Raw genomic sequence first — 20,819 nt, 5'->3', positions numbered from 1 at the left:
TCTACCCGGCAAGGGTGGTTCAGGCCTAGGGCTTTTGGAAGGTCCCTTTCGCAGAATCGCTGTAAGTCCTGAGGCGCCACTGATTCTTTTACTCCCACAATACGGAGATTATTTCTGCGGGATCTATTTTCTAAGTCTTCCATCTTTTCAGAGATCCGCCGGAGTTCCGTTTCGGCCAATTGCAAGCGCTTAGCCGTGGTAGTGTCTGAGTCCTCCAAAGTAGAAATGCGATGCTCAGCTTCCTGCAGGCGGGTTGAATGAGAAGCCACATCAATATGTAGGTTTTGGAGGGTGGACTTCAGAACCTCCTCTACAATATGTTGCACCGTGGGGAACATTTTCTGCGCCACCTTTTCTGCTATTAGTTGGTAGTCAATGCCACCCCCTTCATAAGGTTGCCCCTGGCAGTCTGGGGAGATTTGTGATGCAGGTGGTGCAGCAGGAGTGCTGCATTGCTCTGTGGTATTCATAGTGTCCCCTGATGTAGTAATGTCCATGCCAGTTTCAGCCTCCCTTGGGCTTGGCATATTGGTAGATTTGGCAGCAGTACCTTTGGAAGTGTCCCCTGTGGCGGTCCTCTCCAGGCATTTCGGCTGTTGTTGGGGGAGAGTATATGTCGCCTCCTGCGCTGGCAGGCTGGTCTGTGCGGTCTCAGCGGTGAGCGCGGGCGCCATCTTCGCTGCGCCGCGCTGCTGCGATGAGAGCTCCGGCAGCGTTTGGGGCTGCGGGGCCGGAGTGGCGCTTCGCTGAACGAAGCGATCCATTTTGTACGGTGTCGGGGAGCGGCGGGTGGTGTGCGGGGCTCCCGGGGCGATGATACAGGCCGGTACGTGGCAGATTGCAGCCAGGGATGTGGGAGCTCACCGTCTCAGCCGCCTACATCTCCCGCGCCGGAACCGGAAGTCCCAAAATATCTTGTTGAGGTCAGGGAATGAGAATACTGGTTCTATATGACAGAAAGGTAACAGTAACTCAAATAACCACTTGTTACAACCACAGTATGCAGAATACCACCTCTGAGAACACAAGACGACTGTGTGATGTCATCATGTCCATATGGAGGAACTGTGTGATGTCATCATGTCCATATGGAGGAACTGTGTGATGTCATCATGTCCATATGGAGGAACTGTGTGATGTCATCATGTCCATATGGAGGAACTGTGTGATGTCATCATGTCCATATAGAGGAACTGTGTGATGTCATCATGTCCATATAGAGGAACTGTGTGATGTCATCATGTCCATATGGAGGAACTGTGTGATGTCATCATGTCCATATGGAGGAACTGTGTGATGTCATCATGTCCATATGGAGGAACTGTGTGATGTCATCATGTCCATATGGAGGAACTGTGTGATGTCATCATGTCCATATGGAGGAACTGTGTGATGTCATCATGTCCATATGGAGGAACTGTGTGATGTCATCATGTCCATATAGAGGAACTGTGTGATGTCATCATGTCCATATGGAGGAACTGTGTGATGTCATCATGTCCATATGGAGGAACTGTGTGATGTCATCATGTCCATATGGAGGAACTGTGTGATGTCATCATGTCCATATGGACCAAAACCTCTGAGAAATGTTTCTAGCACCTTGTAGATGATTTGCCAACTGCAGGCACATTGGGGGAGATTTATCAAAACCTGTGCAAAGGAAAAGTTGCCCATAGCAACCAATCAGATCGCTTCTTTCATTTTTATCAAGGCCTCTGCAAAATGAAAGAAGCAATCTGATTGGTTGCTATGGGCAACCGGGCAACTTTTCCATTGCACAGGTTTTGATAAATCTCCCCCATTGTCTTTTGTGTCTCCTGAGGTGACTGCTCCCACATTGGAGTTCCCAGTCACTCAGCAATTGCGTTACAAATTTTGGGGGGCTTTTTCTCCTTTTACCCCTTATGAAAAGGAAAAGTTGGGATCTACACCCCTCACGAAATGTAACAAGGGGTATGGTGAGCCTTAACCACTTAAGGACCTAGGGCGTATGGATACGCCTTGACGTCATGGTACTTAAGGACCCAGGGCGTATCCATACGCCCGTGGGAATTTCAGTCCCCGCCGCGTGCCGGGTGGGGACCGTGCCAGGGTGACTGCTGATATCAATCAGCAGGCACCCCGCGCAAATGCCCAGGGGGGGTCATCAGACTACGCCCCAACCCCCTCCCGTCGACGATCGGCGCAAATCGCAAGTGAATTCACATTTGCGATTTGCGCGGATTCCGGGTCATACGGGTCTATGGGGACCCGGTGACCCGGTATAGAAGTGGGATCGCGGTTGTCTAAGACACCCACGATCCCCCTGTAGGCATAGGAGTGAGGTAGCAGGGTTGCCACCCCTCCTATCCCTGCTATTGGTCTGCTATTGATCGTCAGAGGCGGCGTCCAATAGCAGACCGGGGGCGGGGGGGTTAACTTTCGTTTTCCCTGTCCTGCCCACCCACAATAGGCGGGGCAGAACGGGGAACCGAAGGGGACCGGGCGCCGATGTCCACTTACCGATCCGGAGGCTGCGGCGACGTTGATCGGCGGGCGGCGTGACGTGCGTCTGAAGAGGACGGCTCCCAGGATCATACGGAAGCCTGTAAGTTGATCTGGAGGGCTACAGTCTGAGACTGTGGTCTCTAACTGTTGCCCTCCAGATGTTGCAAAACTACAACTCCCAGCATGCCCAGACAGCTGTTTGGGCATGCTGGAATATGTAGTTTTGCAACAGCTGAAGGGCTGCAGTTTGAAACCACTATACAGTGGTCTCTAAACTATATCCCTCCAGATGTTGCAAAACTATAACTCCTAGCATGCCCACATAGCTGTTTGTTGTCTCGGCATGCTGGGAGTTGTAGTTGGGTACCTCCAGCTGTTGCATAACTACGTCTCCCAGCATGCCCTTCGGTGATTAGTACATGCTGGGAGTTGTAGTTTTGCAACAGCTGGAGGCACACTGGTTGGAAAATACTGAGTTAGGTAACAGAACCTAACTGAAGGTTTTCCAACCAGTGTGCCTCCATCTGTTGAAAAAGTACAACTCCTAGCATGCACGGTCTGTCAGTACATGCTGGGAGTTGTAGTTTTGAAACAGCTGGAGGTTTGCCCCCCCATGTGAATGTACAGGGTACATTCACACAGACAGGTTTACAGTAAATTTCCTGCTTCAAGTTTGGGCTGTGGCAAATTTTTCGCCGCAGCGCAAACTCCTAGCGGGAAACTCACCGTAACACGCCAGTGTGAATGTACCCTAAAAACACTACACTACACTAACACATAATAAAGAGTAAAACACTAATTATACACCCCCTTACACTGTCCCCCCAATAAAAATTTTAAATGTCTTGTACGGCAGGGTTTCCAAAACGGAGCCTCCAGCTGTTGCAAAACAACAACTCCCAGCATTTGTGGACAGCCACTGACTGTCCAGGCATGCTGGGAGTTTAGCAACAGCTGGAGGCACTCTGTTTGGGAATCACTGGTGTAGAATACCCCTATGTCCACCCCTATGCAATCCCTAATTTAGTCCTCAAATGCGCATGGCGCTCTCTCACTTCGAAGCCCTGTCGTATTTCAAGGAAACAGTTTAGGGCCATATATGGGGTATCGCCGTACTCGGGAGAAATTGCACTACAAATTTTGGGGGTCTTTTTTTCCTTTTACCGCTTGTGAAAAGGAAAAATTGGGGGCTACACCAGCCTGTTAGTGTAAAAAAATTAAAAAAATTACACTAACATGCTGGTGTTGCCCCATACTTTTTATTTCCACAAGCGGTAAAAGGAAAAAAAGACCCCCAAAATTTGTAACGCAATTTCTCCTGAGTACGGAAATACCCCAGATGTGGGCGTAAAATGCTCTGCGGACGCACAACAAGGCTAAGGAATGAGAGCGCACCATGTACATTTGAGGCTTAAATAGGTGATTTGCACAGGGGTGGCTGATTTTACAGCGGTTCTGACAAACGCAAAAAAAATAAATACCCACATGTGACCCCATTTTGGAAACTACACCCCACACCGAACGTGACAAGGGGTATAGTGAGCCTGAACACCCCACAGGTGTTTGACGAATTTTCATTAAAGTTGGATGGGAAAATTAAAAAAATTATATTTTTTCACTAAAATGCTGGTGTTACCCTACATTTTTCATTTTCACAAGGGAAAATAGGAAAAAAGCCACCCCAAATTTGTAACCCCATCTCTTCCGAGTAAGAACATACCCCATATGTGAATTTAAAGTGCTCTTCCGGTGAACTACAATGCTCAGAAGAGAAGGAGCGCCATTGGGATTTTGTAGAGAAAATTTGTCCGGAATTGAAGGCCACATGAGTTTACAAAGCCCCCATAGTGCCAGAACAATGGACCCCCGACACATGTGACCCCATTTTGGAAACTACACCCCTTACATAATGTAATAAGGAGTACACTGAGAATTTACGCCCCACAGGTGTCTGACAGATTTTTGGAACAGTGGTCCGTAAAAATGAAAAATTTAATTTTTCATTTGCACAGCCCACTGTTCCAAAGATCTGTGGGGTGTAAATACTCACTGCACCCCTTATTAAATTCTGTTAGGGGTGTAGTTTCCAAAATGGGGTCACATGTGGGGGGTCAACTGTTCTGGCACCACGGGGGGGGGGGTTTGTAAACGCACAAGGCCCCTGACTACCATTCCAAACGAATTCTCTTTCCAAAAGCTCAATGGCGCTCCTCCTCTTCTGAGCATTATAGTTCGCCAGCAGAGCATTTTACGTCCTAACATGGGGTATTTCCATACTCAGAAGAAACCCCTTGTAAAAATCTAAAATTTTGGGGAAAAACTGCATTTTAGTAAAAAACAAATTTTTTTTTCATTTACACATCCAACTTTAACGAAAAGTCGTCAAACACCTGTGGGGTGTTAAGGCTCAGCGGACCCCTTGTTACGTTCTTGAGGGGTGTAGTTTCCAAAATAGTATGCCATGTGGGTATTTTTTGCTGTTCTGTCACCACAGGGGCTTCCTAAATGTGACATGCCCCCAAAAAAACATTTCAGCAAAAGTTGCTTTCAAAAAGCCAAATGTGACTCCTTCTCTTCTGAGCATTGTAGTTCGCCCGCAAAGCATTTTACGTCCTAACATGTGGTATTTCCATACTCAGAAGAGATGGGGTTACAAATTTGGGTGGGCATTTTCTCCCATTACCCTTTGTAAAAATTGTAAATTTGGGGGAAAAACTGCACTTTAGTGTGAATTTTTTTTTTCATTTACACATTCGATTTTAACAAAAAGTTGTCAAAGGGTGTTAAGGCTAACTGGACCCCTTGTTACATGCCTTGAGGGGTGTAGTTTCCAAATGGTATGCCATGTGGTGTTTTCTGCTGTTCTGGCACCATAGGGGCTTTCTAAATGTGACATGCCCCCCAAAAACCATTTCAGAAAAATTCACTCTCCAAAATCCCATTGTCGCTCCTTCCCTTCTGTGCCCTCTACTGCGCCCGCCGAACACTTGACATACACATATGAGGTATTTCCTTACTCGAGAGAAATTGGGTTACAAATTTTGGGGGCTTTTTCTCTTATTACCACTTGTAAAAATTCAAAAACTGGGTCTACAAGAACATGCGAGTGTAAAAAATGAAGATTTTGAATTTTCTCCTTCACTTTGCTGCTATTTCTGTGAAACACCTAAAGGGTTAACACACTTACTGAATGTCATTTTGAATACTTTTAGGGGTGCAGTTTTTATAATGGGGTCATTTGTGGGGTATTTCTAATATGAAGGCCCTTCAAATCCACTTCAAAACTGAACTGGTCCCTGAAAAATTCAGATTTTGAAAATTTTGGGAAAATTAGAAAATTGCTGCTGAACTTTGAAGCCCTCTGATGTCTTCCAAAAGTAAAAACATGTCAACTTTATGATGCAAACATAAAGTAGACATATTGTTTATTTGAATCAATGTACAATTTATTTGGAATATCCATTTTCCTTATAAGCAGAGAGCTTCAAAGTTAAAAAATGCAAAATTTTCAATTTTCTCATAAATTTTTGGAATTTTTCACCAAGAAATTATGAAAGTATCGACAAAATGTTACCACTAACATAAAGTAGAATATGTCACGAAAAAACAATCTCGGAATCAGAATGAAATGTAAAAGCATCCCAGAGTTATTAATGCTTGAAGTGACAGTGGTCAGATGTTAAAAAAATGGCCGGGTCCTTAACACCTTAAGGACCGGAGGTTTTTCCGTTTTTGCATTTTCGTTTTTTGCTCCTTGCCTTTAAAAAATCATAACTCTTTCAAATTTACACCTAAAAATCCATATGATGGCTTATTTTTTGCGCCACCAATTCTACTTTGTAATGACATCAGTCATTTTGCCCAAAAATCTATGGTGAAGCGGAAAAAAAAATCATTGTGCGACAAAATTGAAAAAAAAAACACTGTTTTGTAACTTTTGGGGGCTTCCATTTCTACGTAGTACATTTTTCGGTAAAAATGACACCTGATATGTATTCTGTAGGTCCATACGATTAAAATGATACCCTACTTATATAGGTTTGATTTTGTCGGACTTCTGGAAAAAATCATAACTACATGCAGGAAAATTAATACGTTTAAAATTGTCATCTTCTGACCCCTATAACTTTTTTATTTTTCTGTGTATGGGGCGGTATGAGGGCTCATTTTTTGCGCCGTGATCTGAAGTTTTTAGCGGTACCATTTTTGCATTGATAGGACTTATTGATCACTTTTTATTCATTTTTAAATGATATAAAAAGTGACCAAAAATGCACTATTTTGGACTTTGGAATTTTTTTGCGCGCACGCCATTGACCGAGCAGTTTAATTAATGATATATTTTTATAATTCGGACATTTCCGCACGCGGTGATACCACATATGTTTATTTTTATTTTTATTTACACTGTGGTTTTTTTTTTATTGGAAAAGGGGGGTGATTCAAACTTTTAATAGGGGAGGAGTTAAATGATCTTTATTCACTTTTTTTTTTCACTTTTTTTTTGCAGTGTTATAGGTCCCATAGGGACCTATAACACTGCACACACTGATCTTCTATGTTGATCACTGATTTCTCATAAGAAACCAGTGATCAACGATTCTGCCGGATGACTTCTCATGCCTGGATCTCAGGCACTGAGCAGTCATTCGGCGATCGGACAGCGAGGAGGCAGGAAGGGGCCCTCCCGCTGTCCTGTCAGCTGTTCGGGATGCCGCGATTAGCCGCGGCTATCCCGAACAGCCCGACTGAGCTAGCCGGGAACTTTCACTTTCACTTTTAGCCGCGCGGCTCAGCTTTGAGCGCGCGGCTAAAGGGTTAATAGCGCGCGGCGCCGCGATCGGTGCTCCGCGCTATTAGAGGCGGGTCCCGGCTTCACTATGACGCCGGGCCCGCCATGATATGACGCGGGGTTACTGTGTAACCCCGCGTTATATCAGAAGAGCAGGACCAAGGACGTACCGGTACGTCCTTGGTCCTTAAGGGGTTAAAGGACAAGTCTCACAGTAAACAATTGTTCAGCTTTTAGTGCAGAAGGTAAAGTTATATAGGTTTGTAAATCACTTCCATTACCAATGCTGCTTAGAAACAAGCTTTTTCTGCATTCTTCTGTCTGACAGGAAATTCAGCTGTTCCAGGTTTTCATGACTTTCGACCCCCTATTCAGGCTGTTATCAGCAGCATCCAGGGGCTGTGACGTGACAATTACCCAGAAAACCCCTGTGCTGCAGAGAGCTCCCTGAGCTGGGCCTTAGCCCCTCCCATCTGATGAATATTCACACTGTCCTCCCTCTGTTCTGCAGTGATTGGCTGAGCAGCACTGCCTATATGTCGGCTGATTCAGATCATAGTTCTCTCCCCTCTCCTTGCTAATGTTTTTACACTGATAACGGAGGAGAGGGGGGAGGGGAGGGAGCTGCCAGCGTAGGGCTGTCACACTGAGAATGGAGGGGAGGGAGAGTAGAGTTGTCACACTGAGCACTGGGGAGAGAGGAGTGCAGGGCAGAGGAGAGGGGGAGGTGATTGTGCCAGTGTAAAGCTGTTTCATTGAGAGGAGGAGGGGGAGGGAGTGATTTTACAGTGTGAAACTGCAGCTTCAACTCCAGGGTCCCTCTCTCTGAGCACTGAGATTACATTTTGTTTCCTCGTGGCCCCCCTGCTGTATAGGGCTATGATTGGAGCTCCGTGTTATGTGGGAGGGAGCTAGCAGAGCTGTGGGAGTGGCTAACATAAGTTAGGGGTGGTAACAAGCTCTCTGCTCAGGCAGCTGAGAGCAGGAAATGTGAGCAGTGCATGCAGGGAAATGTAGTCTTTGAGATCACAGGCATAGCCACCATAACCAGGAAGTAACTGGAATTTATGAGCTGAATAGCCGGTGAATGGGGGCCGGAAAAAAAATCACAAACATGTCAGAGAGGTGGTAGGTGAATATACTATGGAATGGCTAGGTATTTTTTTTCTTTGCTGCATGGGATATCTTCTTTAAGGTATATTTGGGCTGGGTCCTTAAGGGGTTAATACCCCACAGGTGTTTGACGAATTTCCGTTAAAGTTGGATGGGAAAATGAAAAAAAAATATTTTTTACTAAAATGCTGGTGTTACCCTAAATTTTTCATTTTCACAATCGAAATTGGGAAAAAAAGTCCCGCAAAATTTGTAACCCCAGTAAGTATGAAAATATCCCATATGTGGATGTAAGGTGCTCTACGGGCGAACTACAATGCTCAGAAGAGAAGGAGCGCCATTGGGCTTTTGGAGAGAAAATTTGTCCGGAATTGAAGGCCACGTGCGTTTACAAAGCCCCCATAGTGCCAGAACAATGGACACCCCCCCCCCACACACACACGGGGGACCCCTTGCATAGCCCACTGTTCCAATGATCTATCAAATGCCAGTGGGGTGTAAATGCTCACTGCACCCCTTATTACATTCTGTGAGGGGAGTAGTTTCCAAAATGGGGTCACATGTAGGGGGGTTCCACTGTTCTGGCAACACGGGGGGCATTGTAGTGCGCCCGCAGTGCACTTGACGTCCACACATGGGGTATTTCCATACTCAAAAGAGAATGGGTTACATATTTTGGGGGACATTTTCTCCTATTACCCCTTGTAAAAATGTAAAATTTGGGGAAAAAACTGTATTTTAGTGAAAAAAAAAATAAAACATTTATTTACACATCCAACTTTAATGAAAAGTCGTCAAACATCTGTGGAGTGTTAAGGCTCACTGGACCCCTTGTTCCGTTCCTTGGGGGGTGTAGTTTCCAAAATGGTATGCCATGTGTTTTTTTTTTTTTTGTTTGCTGTTCTGTCACCATAGGGGCTTCCTAAATGTGACATGCCCCCCAAAAACCATTTCAGAAAATTTCACTCTCCAAAACCCCATTGTCGTTCCTTCCCTTCTGAGTCCTCTAGTGCACCCACAGAGCACTTTACATCCAAATATGAGGTATTTCCTTACTCGAGAGAAATTGGGTTACACATTTAAGGGTAATTTCCCTCCTTTTACCCCTTGTAAAAATTCAAAAACTGGGTCTACAAGAACATGCGAGTGTAAAAAATTAAAGGGGTACTCCGGTGAAAACCTTTTTTCTTTTAAATCAACTGGTGGCAGAAAGTTAAACATATTTGTAAATTACTTCTATTAAAAAATCTTAATCCTTCCTGTACTTATTAGCTCCTGAATGCTACAGAGAAAATTCCTTTCTTTTTTGAACATTGATGACATAACGAGCACAGTGCTCTCTACTGACATCTCTGTCCATTTTAGCAACCATGCATAGCAGATGTATGCTAAGGGCAGCATGGTGGCTCTGTGGTTAGCACTGCTGCCTTGCAGTGCTGGGGACTTAGGTTCAAATCCCACTAAGGCCAACAATAAATAAAGTATTATTATAATAACGTCAGCAGAGAGAACTGTGCTCGTGATGTCATCAGAGAACATTCCAAAAAGAAAAGAATTTCCTCTGTAGTATTCAGCAGCTAATAAGTACAGGAAGGATTAAGATTTTTTAATAGAAGTAATTTACAAATATGTATAACTTTCTGCCACCAGTTGATTTAAAAGAAAAAAGGTTTTCACCAGAATACCCCTTTAAGATTTTGAATTTTCTCCTATACATTGCTGCTATTCCTGTGAAACACCTAAAGGGTTAACACACTTACTGAATGTCATTTTGAATACTTTGAGGGGTGCAGTTTTTATAATGGGGTTATTTATGGGGTATTTCTAATATGGAGGCCCCTCAAATCCACTTAAAAACTAAACTGGTCAATTTTGAAAATGTTGTGAAAAATTGGAAAATTGCTGCTGAACTTTGAAGCCCTCTGATGTCTTCCAAAAGTAAAAACATGTCAACTTTATGATGGAAACATTAAGTAAATATATTGTATTTGTGAGTTAATATATAATTTATTTAGAATATCAATTTTCCTTATAAGCAGAGAGTTTCAAAGTTTTAAAAAAATGCAACATTTTCTAAATTTTCATCAATTTTTGATGCAAGTATCAACGCAAATTTACAACTAACATAAAGTAGAATATGTCACGAAGAAACTATCTCGGAATCATAATGAAAAGTAAAAGCATCCCAGAGTTATTAATGCTTAAAGTGACAGTGGTCAGATTTGCAAAAAAGAGCTGAGTCCTTAAGGGGTACTCCGTTAGAAATTTTTTTTTTTTAAATCAACTGGTGCCAGAAAGTTAAACAGATTTTTAAATGACTTCTTAAATCTGAATTTCTGGGAGAATGAGTTGGGTTTCATAGCTAACCTATTGCCTGGAATGATTTCCCTTCTGTGTTCTGTACAGGGAGCCCAGGCTGATGAACTGACCATCACTCAAGGTGAAAGACTGGAGGTCATAGAGGATGGAGATGTGGAGGAGTGGGTGAAGGTCAGTCCTATTTGTCTATGTTAGAGTTCACCCATCTATACTTTTAATACCAGTCATGGTCATCAGTTACTTAGCTTTTATATTAGTGCAGAGATGCCCTACAATATGTCTACATTTTAGGTACAATACATGTTGAGGTTAACAGAACTGCTCATTGTTGTGCAAGAAAGTCTAGAAAATACACTGCAAAGGAAAAAATTGGGCACCTAACTATGTCTGGTAGTGGTCTGTGCTTACTTTGATATGAGAAGTATCGGTGCAGCCCCCGGGGTGATGCCTCCGAGACAGGGACATACCATCACTGCCAGGCCCCCTACTGATGTCATACTATGCCCCCTCCATTCATTCCTATTGGAGGGGGCCTGGTATGACATCCCATAGACATGAATGGAGGGGGCGTGGCCGTGATGTCACTAGGGAGGTGTTGCCGTGACATCCCTGTCCCAGAGGCAGCTCCTGGCACAGAATGCTGGGGACTGCAATGAGATATTGAGGGTCCCAAGCAGCGGGACCCCTGCAATCATACAGTTTATCCCCTATCCTTTTGATAGGGGATAAGATCTATAAATCTAGAATACCCCTTTAACTCTGATCTCCAGTTATACTGGGTGTATACAGAGGCTAAAAAACAGATCTTGTCTCTGTGTTCTAGAATCTTCTGTGCAACACTTATCCTTAACAGTACCCCAAAAATGTCAGTAGATGGCAGTGCTGCTTAGCTTATAGATCTAAATTCAGTGTGGGTGGTAACTATATGGTAACTCTTTCACTGCCTGTCAGGAATACTGGTACAGGTAATAAAAAGTAAATAACGTAAAAAAGAAAAGAAAAATACTATATATATATATATATATATATATATATATATGTTATATATATATATATATATATATATATATATATATATTAGATTACTGAACAAGAGAAGAGGGCACTGTAGTAGTTTGTAACAAGAGAGCTCAGACCGCAGTCACTAATAGTGAACAGCTGTCAGTAATGGTCTGTCCCTGGGGAGGAGGAGAGTCCTAGTGCCTGTGAGTCCTTATGGTTCTGGGGACCAAAGAAGCCCAAAGTCATAAATCAAGTACCAACAAAAGAACAAACAGGGTACCCGCACTCACCGCAGGGCTGCAGTAGCTCGACTCCTCTGGCAACGACGGACGACCAGATCTCAGACACAAAGCAGGGCGCTCAGAAGCGAGGCGACTGCCAGCGAAGTTTCGCGTTAGTTGCGCTTCTTCCGGCCTAGAGTGTGATATGTATATATTGGGGCTGCACGATATGTGGAAAATGTGCGATTGCGATTATGGGCTTCAATATTGCGATTTCAATATGCGATGCGATAAATAAATGGTGAAATCCCCCCATTTCATGTCCAATCTCCCCAATTCCACATCTATCCACCTATTTTATGTCCACCGCCCATTTCACATCTCCCCCATTTAATTTCTATCTCCCCTGTCAGATTCTCTCCCCATGGTCACATCTTCCCCCATCACATTCTTCCCCTCCGTCACATTCTTCGCCATATCACATCTCACCCCAGTCACATTCCCCCCTATCACATTCTCCCCCCTCTTGTCACATTCTCATCCACCTGTCACATTCTCCACCCCCCCCCATTACATTCTCCCCCCCTGTCACATTCCCCCCATCACATTCCCCCACGTCACAATCTCCCCCCTTTCACAATCTCCCCCCCCCCCTTTCACAATCTCCTCCCCCCAGTCACAATCTCTCCTCCTGTCTTAGTTCCCCCCCCCGTCACATTCTCCCCCCAGTCACATTCTCCCTCCTCCTCTGTCACATTCCGCCCCCTGTCACATTGTCCCCCCTTGTCACATCCCACCCATCACATTCTCCCCCCTGTCACATTGTCCTTCCCCCCCCTCGTCACATTCTCCCCCCTATCGCATTCTCCCCCCTGTCACATTCTCCCCCCTATCGCATTCTCCCCCTGTCACATTCTCCCCCCTGTCACATTCCCCCCCCCACCCCTGTCACATTCCCCAGCAGCATCGGAAAAGTTGCCCGTAGCAACCAATCAGATTGCTTCTTTAATTTTTGCAGAGGCCTTGTTAAAAAGGAAAGAAGCAAGCTGATTGGTTGCTATGGGCAACTGGGCAACTTTTCCTCTGGACAGGTTTTGATAAATCCCCCCCAATATCTCCCTTTGGGATACTTGGGGTATTAGCCATAAAGACACATGAATATAATATAGTGTTGTAATGTCCCCAGCTTCCTAACCATCATTATAAAGAAGCACATATACAAATGGTGGCAGCCACAGCCTTTATTGACAGCAAATATGGTAGAAAATGGATGGGGTTAGGGTATTAGGGTTTTTTCTTCCTGAATAGCCTTTTACCCATCCGATTGTCCTCAGTCTGAATGATGACAGGATGATAATAATCCGACCATGCTGGACACACAAAGCTAAAATCATTAAAGATCTTGTGAGTTTTAGCTGTGATTTCCAATGGTTGTTCCACAAGCTGCCCAGTTTCTTCAGCATTTGGGTAAATCATAGCAGGAGCTGCCGTCATGTTTGCTGGGGGTCTCATCCTTCTGGCTTCCACATCATTCCAGTTAATGTCTGCAAAAAACTGATGTGTCCTGATGTTGCATGTAACTCCTAACCTCTGAAACTGGTCTTTACAAAGCAGTCCTCTTATGATGTCTACTGAGTCAGGAGTCAGGAACCATGGGTAAAATGCATCATGATCATTTATCATGTAAACTGTAAGCCGTCCAGTTAGCATTTTATAGAGGATGACGCCAATGGAATAGTAGTCCACTCCTCTCCCATGTGCCTTGTTCTTTACAAGTTCTGGGGCTGCGTACCCCGGTGTACCTCTGATCTTCAGGAATACATCTCTCGCAGCAAGGCCAAAATCTGTTATTTTGATGTGGCCATCTTGGGTTAGAAGAATGTTTCCCGGTTTGAGGTCCCTATGGACAATGTCTTTACTGTGTAAGAACTGTACGCCACAAACCACCTCAGCTGTGATAAATGTTGCTGTTCTGACACCAAGAGGACTGTACCTTAGGATAAAGTCATTCAGATCCCCTCTGGTGGCCACCTCCATAACATAGTAGACACTTCTTAGTGATTGGAAGGCTGCCAGGCCATGGATTAAATAAGGGCACTGGTGGGAGAGTTGGAGGACATGGCGCTCTATGAACGTGTGTCCATATCTTGTGAACCACTTCTTGTTTGTTTCTTTAATGGCCACATATTCTTTTCGTATGATGTCTCTTCCTAAGTAGACTTTGCCATAACCTCCTTTCCCAAGTATACTGTGTAAAGTGAAGCAGTGTAGTGATAGGGGGACTGTTTTAGATGACGTACCAGGCTGTAGGATGGTATGATCTCCCTCATCATCTTTTTGCTGCTCCTTAGATGTACTTGGTCCTGGGGTTTCCTCTCTGACCACATATGATCCTCTCCATTTTAGATCAGCAAGCCACTTCCAAGGTGCCTGTAGTTTGACTAACGCGACCCTTGGACATTTCTTGGCTTCATGTGCTGATTGCTTGTGACCTGGTTCGGAGGAAATGTCTGGAGTTTCCTCATTGAGTACATATGATCCTCTCCAGTTTAGGTCAGCAAGCCACTTCCAAGGTGCCTGTAGCTTGACTAACGAGACCCTTGGACATTTCTTGGCTTCATGTGCTGATTCCTTGTGACCTGGTTCAGAGGAAATGTCTGGAGTTTCCTCATTGAGTACATATGATCCTCTCCATTTTAGGTCAGCAAGCCACTTCCATGGCGTCTGCAGATGGGCTAAGACACTTGGCCTTTTCTTGGCTTTCTCCAGTCCCTGATTATTACAAGAGGTCCTACCTTTGCTGTCCATCACATTAATGTTGCTGGGTCCTGGGAGTTCACTCAAACTTCTCTTCTCTTTGTCAGAAGTTCTTCTCATCCAGGTCCCAGGGTTTCGCAGGTAACCTAAGAACCTGTTCTTTTTTGGTTTCTTAGTCTCCTGGCCATTATCTCTCTGCTCGATGGCAGTTTTGTTCTCCTTCTTCTCTCCTTCTTTTTCTAAATGATTTCTCTTCTTTGTTGCCTTCATTGTATGAAGAATGCGAAGAAAAATATCTCTCTAGAATCGCAGATATCGCAAGTGAGCACTCACATATAACTTTCCTGAGTAAGTAGTAGCAAGTGAATGAGGGAAAGTCATCAGCTTCGTCTGTCTGAATAGAACCTTCATGATGTCATTGTGATGTCATCAACTGGATTTTATACTTCAGTAAGTGGAGGGATAGAGAGAAATATATATATATTGTTTTTTTACATGTATATGTATGTATAAAAAAAATATAAATTTTAACTCACAGTCTTTAAGTGTATCTTTGCAATCATATTGGTGGAGTGCTGCAGTGACGGTTGACCTTCTGGAAGTTTCTTTTATCCGTACTCATCTGTTTCCTTCCTGATGTCAATATGGCTCTCAGTGTACTATAGCAATACAGATCACCATCCTTTCCAGCTTTTTCGAGGCAGATGGAACTATACAGGTTGGTCATCATGGTCGTCTTGGTCATCATCATCACTGTCTATGTGGGGCTTTTGAAAACATTTTCATTGATAGCCACCATTGGTGGACATCCAATGTAGTGTTATTTAACAATACCTAGATGACCCCATATTTATTTAGAACAGAGATGTAGTGGATCTTTTGGACCCTTTTTATTTTCATCATACTTTAATGTTAACCCTTGGGGTAATCAGTTTCACAAGTCATTTTAGTAAGGAGAGTGTTGAATTCTTGGACTTCATTCTCCATAGCACCGTCTCCCGTGTGTGACCCAGCGCCATGTAGAGACGGGTGCTGTGGATATGGGAAGCTCTGTCATATAGCATCTATAGACTATTGACTATGGTGCCCAATGCTGCATGGTAGCCATCTGTCTACAAAACATTAGCTTTAAGAAATACTACCAAATGATACAGGACACAGTTGGCTATTTTCCTTCTCATGTGTCGGATGAAATGTTCTCTATTAAATATTATATAAACTGTCCATCCATCTATATTATACAGTATTCTATATCTAATAGAGTGCAGGTATAAACAACAATATGTGGGGCATACCACCCAGCCCCTACATTGTCACTTAATCATAGATGGAATATAACATTAAAATCAAGAAATACACAGGTCTCTGAATGTAAAGGTGTACTCTGCCCCTAGACATCATATCCCTAATCCATAGTATAGGGGTAAAATGTAAAATCGCTGAAATTCCAGCCACAGGAACCCCCAGGACCTCCGGCCTGACACCCAAGTAATCTGCTGCACAGAGGGAACTCCACTCCGTGCCATATTACGAGCGACCACAACCGTCACCCCCTCCCATAGACATTAAGAAAGGGGTAGCGATGACCACGGCCACCGGCAGCCTAGGGCAGCTGGGGTTCTGAACATAAAATGCCAGGGTGCTGGACCGAGATCGCGTGGGTCCAGCGTACTAACCCCCAGCGAACCGACATCTTATCCCCAAACCTTTGTATAGGGGATAAGATGTCTAGGGGCGGAGTACCCCTTTAAACACACTTTGATAATCCTGACAAGATGGCCAAAAGAACACATTCTGACAAAATTACACAAAATATCCAATAGATTTTTTTTAGCTTTTTATTTAGTTTTTATTTTATTTTATTTTCTCATATACAATCCATAGAATCCCAAAATACCCATAAAACCCATAAACACTTTGGACAAATTAAAAACTGTGGTGGCGGAACACGAGATATGATGAAACAAATGGTAAATCTACATAAGAGGAAATGACAGACATACAATACAAATTGTATGTGCCCGGAATCTAAAGATATTCCAAATATTGTAGATAATTAATCTGAACAATTGCACAAATATCCAAATATATTTTATATGCTATATACTATAAAGCACATGGGCCCAATAAATAGAAATAACACTGCACAGTGCATAAGTAAAATTACTATTAAAGCAATGCTGCCTGTCCCCTGGTAGGGACCCGCACCCTAGGGTCTGTAGGACACTCTTCACCTCGTGCTCTTTCATCTCACCCTCCGGCGCGTTTCTCTACAGACGATTGTGCAAATATATATTAAATATATGGCCATAAATATATATATATATATATATATATGTGTGTTAGTTATACTGTTGGACAATCTATTTTAGGGATGTTCTGTATATCTCCCAATGTTTTTACTGTCCATCTGATATTTTACACCGTAATAGCCACCTTAAATAGTTTACACAAAGTTTGTCTTTTAAATTGCAGTACTGAAAATGACCACTTGATGTCCCCACGAGCTACCGAATTTCCTCTCCACAATGGAGAATTCCCTTTCCCTGCTCCCCCTTTATCTCTTAGAGTTAAATATATAGTTGAATCTCAGGCTCCGAAGTCTTTGATGCCCTTTCTTTCACTATTTGTAATAATGAAATCCCATAAAATGTTCTTTATATAACACGGTCTTCATGGTGATCATCTAGCCAGAAGTATAATGTCCTTCACAATTTAGCAATAAAGTTGATCTTTATTAATATTCTTATTAGTGTGTCCTCTCTGCAGAGTCCTTTATAGCAACAGAACAGCAACCGGCTTGGATCTGGACAAATAAAACATAAATCTTTTAGATAGATTTACTGAAATCTGAAGTTTGTTTTGAATGAAAAGAGTTAAGTGGTTCATTAGCTAAAGCAGAGTTTTTTAACCAGGGTGCCTCCAGCTGTGGCAAAACTACAACCCGTCCGGGAATGCTTGGAGTTGTAATTTTGCCACAGCTGGAGGCACCCTGGATGGGAAACACTCAGCGAAAGTTTTCAGTATATTCTTAGCATTAATTGTCAAGATCTCTGCTTGCTGTCATTCAATAGAAGCCATAAAAATCAGTCCTGGTCATGTGATGTGCTCACAGCCTCATGGCTTGTATCAACACCTTGTCACATGCTATATAACTATAAGGTAGGGTATATAGTGAACATTGAACACTTATGTGCTGAATTCTTTTTTACTGATAGATTTTACACTAATTATAGTTTTAGTATATTAGTATAATATATATATATATATATATATTTAGTATATATGTGTGGTTGCATATATAAGCTGAAAAATCATTGCTACAATGCTTTTGAATGGGGTTTCAGGGTTTGTTCACACAGGCGGATTTACTGTAGAATTTTTGCAGGATATTTGCTGCAGAAACTCTGCAACGAATTTTACTACCATTGACAAATTTGCTACTATTGTGGATTTTCTGCTGATTCATTAAAGGGGTACTCCACTGAAAAACATCTTATCCCCTATCCAAAGGATAGGGGTAAAATGTCTGATAGCAGGGGTCCCGCCTTCCGCGTTCGTGACGTCATGCTAAGCCCCCTTCATTCATGTCTATGGGGGGGGGGCGTGAGGAGGCCTCCTCCCATAGACATGAATGGAGGGGGCATGGTGGCTGTAGTCACCAGTCATCCAGCATGGAGCAGAGTTCTGATGATTGGGGTTCCGTGCCGGAGATCGCAGGGTCCCCATCGGCGGGACCACCACGTTCGGACATCTTATCACCTATCCATTGGATAGAGGATAAAATGTTTTTTGGTGGAGTGCCCCTTTAACCTCTTGGGGACGAAGGGTGTACCTGTATGCCCGTGGGAATTTCGGTCCCCGCCGCGCAGCGGGTGGGGACCGGGATGCCTGGTGAAATCATTCAGCAGGCATCCAGTGCAAATGCCTGGGGGGGTTCCTGAGACCCCCCCCCCCCGGTCGGCAATTGCCGCAAATCGCTGATCAATTCAGATCGGCGACTTGCTGCTATTCCGGGCTGATCGAGTCTCTGATGACCTGATAGCCCGGAAAATAGGGATGATCGGAGCTGTGAGAGACAGCCCCGATCATCCTAGAGGATAGGAGGGAGATGGCAGGGTGCCACCTCCTCCTATCCCCTGCGATTGGCCAATCGGTGTACTGATTGGCGAATCGCAGGGCAGGGGCAGGGTGAACGTTCATTTCCCCCTCTGCCCTCCACTGGATTTCGGGGCAGAGCGGGGGAAAGATGGCGGCAATGTGCAGGGGCCATGGGTGCGGCGGGAACCGGCAGCCGTTACTTCGGGACCGGCGGCAGTCACGCGGGGAACAGGACCGGCGGCAGAAAAGTGGTGCGGCGGCGGTGTCAGATGCTGCAGTGAAGATCACCTTGATCTTCACTGCAGCTTCTAGGAGTTTCAAAAGTACAACTCCCAGCATGCCCAAACAGCCTTTGGCTGTCTGAACATGCTGGGAGTTGTAGTTTTGCAACATCTGGAGGGCCATAGTTTGAAGACCACTGTGCAGTGGTCTCCAAACTGTGTCCTTCCAGATGTTGCAAAACTACAACTCTCAGCATGCCCAGACAGTCCAGGCATGCTGGGAGTTGTAGTTCTGTAACATCTGGCCCTTCAGATGTTGTAGAACTACAACTCCCAGCATGCCTGGACAGTCTCAGCATGCTGGGAGTTGTAGTTTTGCAACATCTGGAAGGGCCCAGTTTGGAGACCACTATACAGTGGTCTCCAAACTGTAGTGTGCCAGATGTCGATTCAAAGCATGCTGAGACTGTCCAGGCATGCTGGGAGTTGTAGTTCAGCAACATCTGGCCCTTCAGATGTTGCCGAACTGCAGCTCCCAGCATGTCTGGGCATGCTTGGAGTTGAAGTTTTTTAACATCTGGAGGGCTACAGTTTGGAGACCACTACACAGTGGTCTCCAAACTGTTTTCCTCCAGTTGTTGTATAACTACAACTCCCAACATGTCCTTCGGCTGTCTGGGCATGCTGGGAGTTGTAATATTGCAACAACTGGAGCACACTGGTTGGGAAACATTGTATTTTTCCTAACTCAGTGTTTCCCAACCTGTGTGTCTCCTGCTGTTGCAAAACTGTAACTTCCAGCATGCACTGACAGACCATGCATGTTGGGAGTTGTAGTTTTGCAACAGCTGGAGGCACGCGGGTTGGGAAACACTGAGTTAAGAAACAGACAGTGGTGCGGAAACATTGCGGTAGTCTATTACCTAACTCAGTGTTTCCCAATCCCAACCAGTGTGCCTCCAGCTGTTGCATAACTACAACTCCCAGCATCCACGGTCTGCCAGTGCATGCTGGGAGTTGTAGTTTTGCCCAGCCGTCCCCTACGGGAATGTACAGGGTACATTCACACGGGCGAGGGTTTATAGCAAGTTTCCCGCTTCAAGTTTGAGATGCCGCAAATTTTCCGCTGCAGCTGGAAACACACTGTAAACCTTCGCCCGTGTGAATGTAGACTAAAAACACTACACTAACCCGTGAATAAAGAGTAAAACACTACATATACATTACACCTTTACACTTGTTTTCTGTTATTTTGAAAATGTAAATGATGGAAATAAAATCAAACTTTTGTTGACACATTATAAGAATGTCTAATCTGTAATTTGATGCCTTTTGGAGATTTTTCCTTCTTTCCTTGGCTTCTTTATGCACATTAATACAAATTTTTACCTGGGGTGCCCAAACTTTTGATCCCCACTGTATACTTTATACAGGAGGATCACAGCGGGTGTCAGAAGTGACTTCCGCTGTGATCTTTTCTTAACTGCAGGTACTACTGCTCCAAACATGGAGCACACTCTGCTCCATGCTGGGAGCTGTAGTACCTGCCTTAATAGACAGATCGCAACAGGTGTCAGAAGTTATCATCCTGATGTGAATTTTATATATCTACTGCCCAGCAAGAAATTACAGTGAGTCTGCAATGCGTACATTGCCGGCTCACTTAACCCCTTGCTGAGCGGTGCACTATGCGCCAGCCTGGCAAGGAAAGAGTTAAATTACACTACTGGATAGTGTAGGTTAACCCTTTGGGCAGTATACACTATATACAGCTATCTATAGATAGCTGTATATAGTGTATAC

At 44.1% G+C, this 20,819-nt stretch overlaps 1 protein-coding gene across 7 annotated transcripts in view; it reads left to right on the top strand.

Annotated features, from left to right (window-relative positions):
• The window catches only part of LOC130267318 (zona pellucida sperm-binding protein 4-like), a 112,936-nt gene that overhangs the window by 38,929 nt on the left and 53,188 nt on the right, over positions 1-20,819 (top strand). For 4 of the 7 annotated variants that reach the window (XM_056516872.1, XM_056516871.1, XM_056516873.1 and 1 more), the window contains exon 2: positions 10,802-10,885. The exons of 1 other annotated variant lie outside the window; for it this stretch is intronic. The gene's annotated coding sequence lies outside the window, so the exon portion shown is untranslated. Of the gene's footprint in view, positions 1-10,801; positions 10,886-17,768; positions 17,857-20,819 lie in introns of all 7 variants that reach the window. 2 more of the 7 variants (XM_056516869.1, XM_056516870.1) reach the window with 1 other exon arrangement.

This window comes from Hyla sarda, chromosome 4, assembly GCF_029499605.1.
Source record: "Hyla sarda isolate aHylSar1 chromosome 4, aHylSar1.hap1, whole genome shotgun sequence".
NCBI lineage: Eukaryota > Metazoa > Chordata > Amphibia > Anura > Hylidae > Hyla > Hyla sarda.
The sequence above is the reverse complement of the archived record's forward strand: the minus strand, read 5'-3'. Positions and strand labels throughout refer to the sequence as shown.